Source organism: Physeter macrocephalus, chromosome 20 (assembly GCF_002837175.3).
Source record: "Physeter macrocephalus isolate SW-GA chromosome 20, ASM283717v5, whole genome shotgun sequence".
Classification (NCBI taxonomy): Eukaryota; Metazoa; Chordata; class Mammalia; order Artiodactyla; family Physeteridae; genus Physeter; species Physeter macrocephalus.
In genome coordinates, this window is record NC_041233.1 from 103,307,741 (window position 1) to 103,313,983 (window position 6,243).

Here is a 6,243-nt window from a genome sequence, read left to right on the forward strand (position 1 = left end):
CCGGACGCGCAGGCTCAGCGGCCATGGCTCACGGGCCCAGCCGCTCCGCGGCACGTGGGATCCTCCCGGACCGAGGCACGAACCCGCGTCCCCTGCATCGGCAGGCGGACTCTCAACCACTGCGCCACCAGGGAAGCCCTCAAACATACTTTTTCATTTGAGGAAATGGGCAGAATGGGCGGCTAAAACTGCCCCCTCCCATCTGGGATGCCTCTGTCCTTGCTCACAATAGAGAAGGAAGCTAAACCTAACAATAGCCTTTCCTTCTTTTTGGTTGACAGAGTGACTATTGGTCCTAATTTACCTAGGACGGTCCCAGTTTATGCCTGTTGCCCCAACATAATTAGAAATAATGCCCTTTTCATTTTCAGAAAAGTCCCCCATTGTTTCCATGAATAATGATTTCCAGACAGATTAAGCAGGCACAGCACATAAGCTAAAGATCAATGAAGATTTAGGGCACTAGCGTTTCTCTTTCCCATTTTCATTGCCTTTCTCAAACACACCCCATTTCAAAGTTGAAAAAAAGAAAAGCTGTTGATTCTTCATAGTTAAAGTGGTATTCTATTGAAAGTACCTAAAAATGTTGAACAGAGTTCCTGTACGACACAGCAATTCTCCACTTAGGTATCTACTAAAACAAAAGGAATACATCCAAAACTTTGTACACAAATGTACATGGTTCGGTCCCCCTACGGGCCTCCAAGAAAAAAAAAATGTACATGATTTGTAATAGAAGCATTATTCATAACAGCCCAAAAGTGGAAGCAACCCAAATGTCCATTAACTGGTAAACAGGTAACAAAATGTTGTGTACCCATACAACGGAATATATTTTTCAGCAAGAGAAATGAACGGAGTATTGATGCAGGCTACAACATGGATACAATGTTATGACTTAAAATATAAATAAAAGAATATTATAAGCAAAAGTAAAAAAAATATATAAGTAAAAGAAGCCAGTCACAAAAGACTACATATTATGGGATACTATTTACATGAAATGTCCAGAATAGGCAAATCTACAGAAAGTAGATGGGTGGTTCTCTAGGGCTGAGAAGGGGCGCGAGGGAAGGGAATGAGGAGTGACTGCTGATTGGAATGTGTTTATTTTGAGGGTAATAAAAATGCTCTAAGGGTTATGATTATGGTGATGGCTGCACAGAGCTGTAAATATACTAAAACTATTGAATTGTACACTTTTAAAAAAATCATTAAAAACAACCCATGAGGGGCTTCCCTGGTGGAGCAGTGGTTGAGAATCCGCCTGCCAATGCAGGGGACATGGGTTCGAGCCCTGGTCTGGGAAGATCCCACATGCTGCGGAGCAACTGGGCCTGTGAGCCACAACTACTGAGCCGGCGCGTCTGGAGCCTGTGCTCCGCAACAAGAGAGGCCGCGATAGTAAGAGGCCCGCGCACCGCCATGAAGAGTGGCCCCCTCTCGCTGCAACTACAGAAAGCCCTCGCACAGAAACGAAGACCCAACACAGCCATAAATAAATAAGTAAATAAATTTAAAAATTCACGACATATGTCAATATTTTAAAAAAATTTTTTTAAATGAAAAAACAACCCATGAAAGCTTTCAAATCCAAGGATTTTTGCAAAAAACTAAAATTGTATTATGCTTTTGATTATACTGAAGTGCTTAAGAAAGGCCCAAATATTCAAGCTAGGACTGCAAATACCTCATATAGATATACATTGGCTTGAACTGACTTTCTAATCTTGGTATTTAATGTCAACCAGGTATCATGGTTCTGTTCAGAAGAAATAAAATATCCATGAAGAAAAAATGACATTCTGTAACCTAGAAATTTGTAAATTAAGAGGAGATCTCATTTTTCTATTTTGCAATCTTTTCTCTGTATTCAAACATACTTCAGTGACCTAAATACAGTGAGGAGAATAGGAACGATGGAAGAGCTGAAAGGATGAGTATCTTTACTAACAGTGCTCTGGATTTCCAGCCGTGCATCCTGAAACCAGCTTTTACCAGGGGCAAGAAGAAAGGCTGCAATGTTTATGTCAACAGCACGCAGGCACACGCATACAAGAGATTCTGACCCCAAAATAAGTGCTATAGGATTTGTATGCTGGTAGAAAATTTAAATTAGTCTCTTTTTCCCCACCATAGCTCTTTAGGTAATAAAGAAATCACTGAAATAACAGATTTTGGCTAGCACCTTAATAAAAGTTTTTATGAAACACAAATTATATTTTTAACCCTCGGGTATAAAACAGGTTAGAGCTAAATGTTTAAATCAGGAAGTCCATTTATTCACTTTTTAGAGTTACGTGGGGGACGTATAATTTCACAAAGCATGAAATATGCTACACCTTTATGCTTCCATAAGGCCAATACTCATTTATGAAATCCTGGTATAAGCAGACAGGAGCACTGCAAACAGAAGCATTTAACATAAATCATAGAAGTTATTTGCCTGGATAAAGAGAGTCATTAAATTCAATCGATGGAGCTTTACTTCCTGAGCTCCCTCTTTCAAAGTATACAAAATATGATTTTAAAAAAACTGAAAACAAGTAAAGAAAATGGTTCGTATGTCAAAGCACCTCAAGTTATTTTTTAAATAAATGTATAATAGGATAATTTACACTACCAGCTCCATATCCTTCTATGTTTAGGTTGTTTCTAGATTTATTTATTATTAAATATTATTTATTTATAAACAGCACTGCACTAAATATCTTTGCAACCTTTGACTACCTCTGATTGTTGCCTTTGGAAAAACTTCCTGGAAATAAAAGCATTACTGAGTCAAATGATGATTTTTGAAGGCTCTGAATATAGTTTGTCAAATCATTAATAGAATAAAAAGGCAGGATTATTAACAATGTATATATTAATAAACGTATATAACCTGAGTTTTCTTTTAAAGCTTGTGCATTTTGTTCAGCGTTGTCTCCCAAGAACCTTCCCAAGCTACTGTAATACAAAAACATTTCTAACTATGCAATTCCACTAAAGTTAAGGTTAAATGTTTTAGATTTATAAGTCAGTAGATTGGGACTTCCCTGGTGGTCCATTTAAGAATCCGCCTTCCAATGCAGGGGATGCGGGTTCGACCCCTGGTCCGGGAACTAAGATCCCACATGCCACGGGGCAAACTAAGCCCGCGCACCACAACTAAAGAGCCCGTGTGCCGCAACTAAGACCCGATGCAGCCAAATAAATAAAAATAAATATTAAAATTTTTTTTAATAATTCAGTAGATTACAAAGAGTAGTAGGAAAGTAAAGAAACCATCAGCCTTCACATGACTGCTTAGCACACTTGGGTTTATAATTTTTTTTAATTCACACATCCATGAAAAAAAAAAAAATCCCAAACTCGGTGAGCAAAGCTATCAAATAAAAAAAAAAATACCACAGGGAGTTCCCTAGCAGTCCAGTGGTTAGGACTTGGCGCTTTCACTGCCGGGCCCCAGGGTTCAATCCCTGGTCCGGGTCCTAAGATCCCCCAAGCCACGCAGCTCGCAGCTCGGCCAAAAAAAAAAAAAAAAAAAAAAAATCCCACAAAAAAAAATGTATTCTGAAGAAATACTTAAGGAGAATTTTGGTATGAAATAAATTTACTGAAGTCTTTTCTACTTTTGTAGATAAGAAAAAAGAATTAGAGGTACAAAGATTTGGACACCAAACAAATTCTGAAGTTAAGCTTATCAGTTCCAGGATTAGTTGGAAGGTCAACCTCAACATTCACTAAGGAAAAAAAATAGCTTCAAGTCTCCATCTCATCACTACAGACAAAGCCATGGGCGGGAAAGGGATGACCAGGCTTCTCTCAGGAATTTTGTCAAAAAAATTAAAATTTAGCCTTGTTGTCTTATGGCCAATCTCACTCCTTTCCTGATATGAGAATAGTACCTAAATTTCTACCACGTGCTGGACTCATATTCTTTGACTTAATCTCACCTGACCCATCACGCAATGTCTTTATATTTCTACGATTACAATGTAACTTGTAAAGCCTTCAAAGTTACTATCTTGGGAACGTATTTTACTGAAGCAAAATCAAAGATGCTTAAAAAAGAGAAAAAGAGAAAAGGTTGGACTAAATCATTCTCACCCAAAGGGTTAATTTCTCAAGTTGTCGTTCAGTAGCATTATCTATCAGAACAAAGTAGAATGATTAAATTTCCTTTTTAAGATAGCCATTTGGGAAAATAAAGAGATCTTTTTCAGAGAACAATTTGTACGAGAGAGAACAATTTCCCTACTTATTAAGATTTGGGAATATGAGAGGGTAGCTCCTCTTGAATAAAAAGATTAGCAGAATATGTATTTCTATAATGATTTGTAAGGTTAAAAATTGATAGATATGTACCAAAAGAAATGGTCAATGAAAAGCACTACTAGTGCAAGATTTGAGCTATTTCAACACCTTTGGGAAAAAATAAGGTTAGTTTCTAAATCTTAGCTTAAGAAGAATGATTGTTCCCCACAGATAAAAATCCATTATCATATAATTGAATTCATTAACATTGTCATTAATACTGAAAGACATTTTAGAGATCCAATTCAAATTTCCTCATTTTACAAATGAGGAAACCACTTCTAAGAAATAAACTCCATGGCTGGACCAAATTAGTTGCTAATGGCAGCTTACTGTTAGATTATATTATACAATAGTTATGTGCCTTATTTGTAGAGGCTTACACATCAGTAGGTATTTTCTACATCTTCCTATTACATGCAATGTCTAACACAATAATTTGAACTTAACACAGCTAAACTTGCTATCCCATATGCTAATTATGAAATAAAAGAATTTGTTTCAAGTCACATTTCTCTGAAGCCATAAACGACTTTAATTTTACTCCTTATTTATGTCAATATATGGCATACCAGTTGTTTAATACAATTAAAACTTACAGCTTTAAATCACAGAATCATGTCAGTCGTCCTAAGTTTTTAAGAACTCACTAATCACAACCGCAGTTCAGCTCTCGAGGCTTTAAAACCCAAAATATTACCTAATCTTCAATGTACTGTAAAACAAAAAGACACATGCACAATACCTAAACTACAAAATTTTATTCTAAAGTCAAAAACAAAGCAGTTGAACAAAAAGTCACCTGCATGTGTTACTAATATATTCATAAAGCTCTACCTCCTGTTAAAACCATTCAAGGTGGCTAATAATTTTAACCCTAAGCCTCATCGTATTACTTTTTTCACAATTCAGGGTTAAAGTCCTAAATTAGCTCCTGCAACCTACCTTTTGCCAAACTCAACTTCCTCAAGCACTGAGCTTAGTAAAGTACATCTTACACCTAGGAACAAAGTACTGGTACAAGCATACCTAGTCGTTGGTTTCCTAAGAGCATAACATAATGATTTCCAGTGAAGCCATTTAAGTAGGGGGAAATCTAGAGTTGGTTTAATGGATTTATAAATGAAGGCTATGGATGTTTCACAACAAAGTTGAACTTTAAATAATTTACAAAACAAGTACAAATCAACTGGCTGCTTCTGAAAAAATGCAGATTGAGTCAGTAGGTCATGGGTGGGGCCTGAGATTCCGCATTTCTATCCAGCTCCCTGGTGACGCTGAATGAAGCTTTTGGTCCATTGACCATCCCTGGTGTAGCAAGGATGTAGCAGAGAGCTCTGAGAAAAGACTGCCCACCTAGCCAACCAGATCAACACAATAACTGTACTGTCAGAGCCAGTTACCCTCACGTCCAACTTTATAATATGCTCTCTAACTGGAAACAGACATCCCTTACTTCTGAACCCTTAATTTATGCTTTTGCACTTTCAGATAGCTAATACTCCCTCTATGGAAAATAACTGAAAATTTTTTATAGTCATGGAAAATGTTGCTTCTAAAGCCTACTTGAGCTTATTCCTTCCATGTAGAGGGAGTTCAGTGAGGGTAACATTCCTGCCCTTTTTCTGTCCTTTTACTCACTCCATCCAGAAGCAAGAAGTGACTTAAATGGATTCTGTAAATTCAGGAAGAACTGGCTGGGCAAAGACGAGGATGAGGTGAGGGTACCATTTGCCTTGGGCACTAAATATAAGACAGTCTCAGTAACAGTCCCCCCGGAGCCTGAGGCAAGGGAAAAGTCAGTAATACTGACCCTGTCTCTCCTTTAAATTTTTTTTGTTTTGTTTTTTTTTTGCGGTACGCGGGCCTCTCACTGTTGCGGCCTCTCCCGTTGCGGAGCACAGGCTCCGGACGCGCAGGCTCAGCGGCCATGGCTCACGGGCC

The 6,243-nt window shown here is 37.9% G+C and overlaps 1 protein-coding gene across 5 annotated transcripts in view; it reads right to left on the reverse strand.

The window, feature by feature from the left end:
- The window catches only part of MTUS1 (microtubule associated scaffold protein 1), a 168,651-nt gene that overhangs the window by 115,020 nt on the left and 47,388 nt on the right, over window positions 1–6,243 (reverse strand). The window lies entirely within an intron of this gene.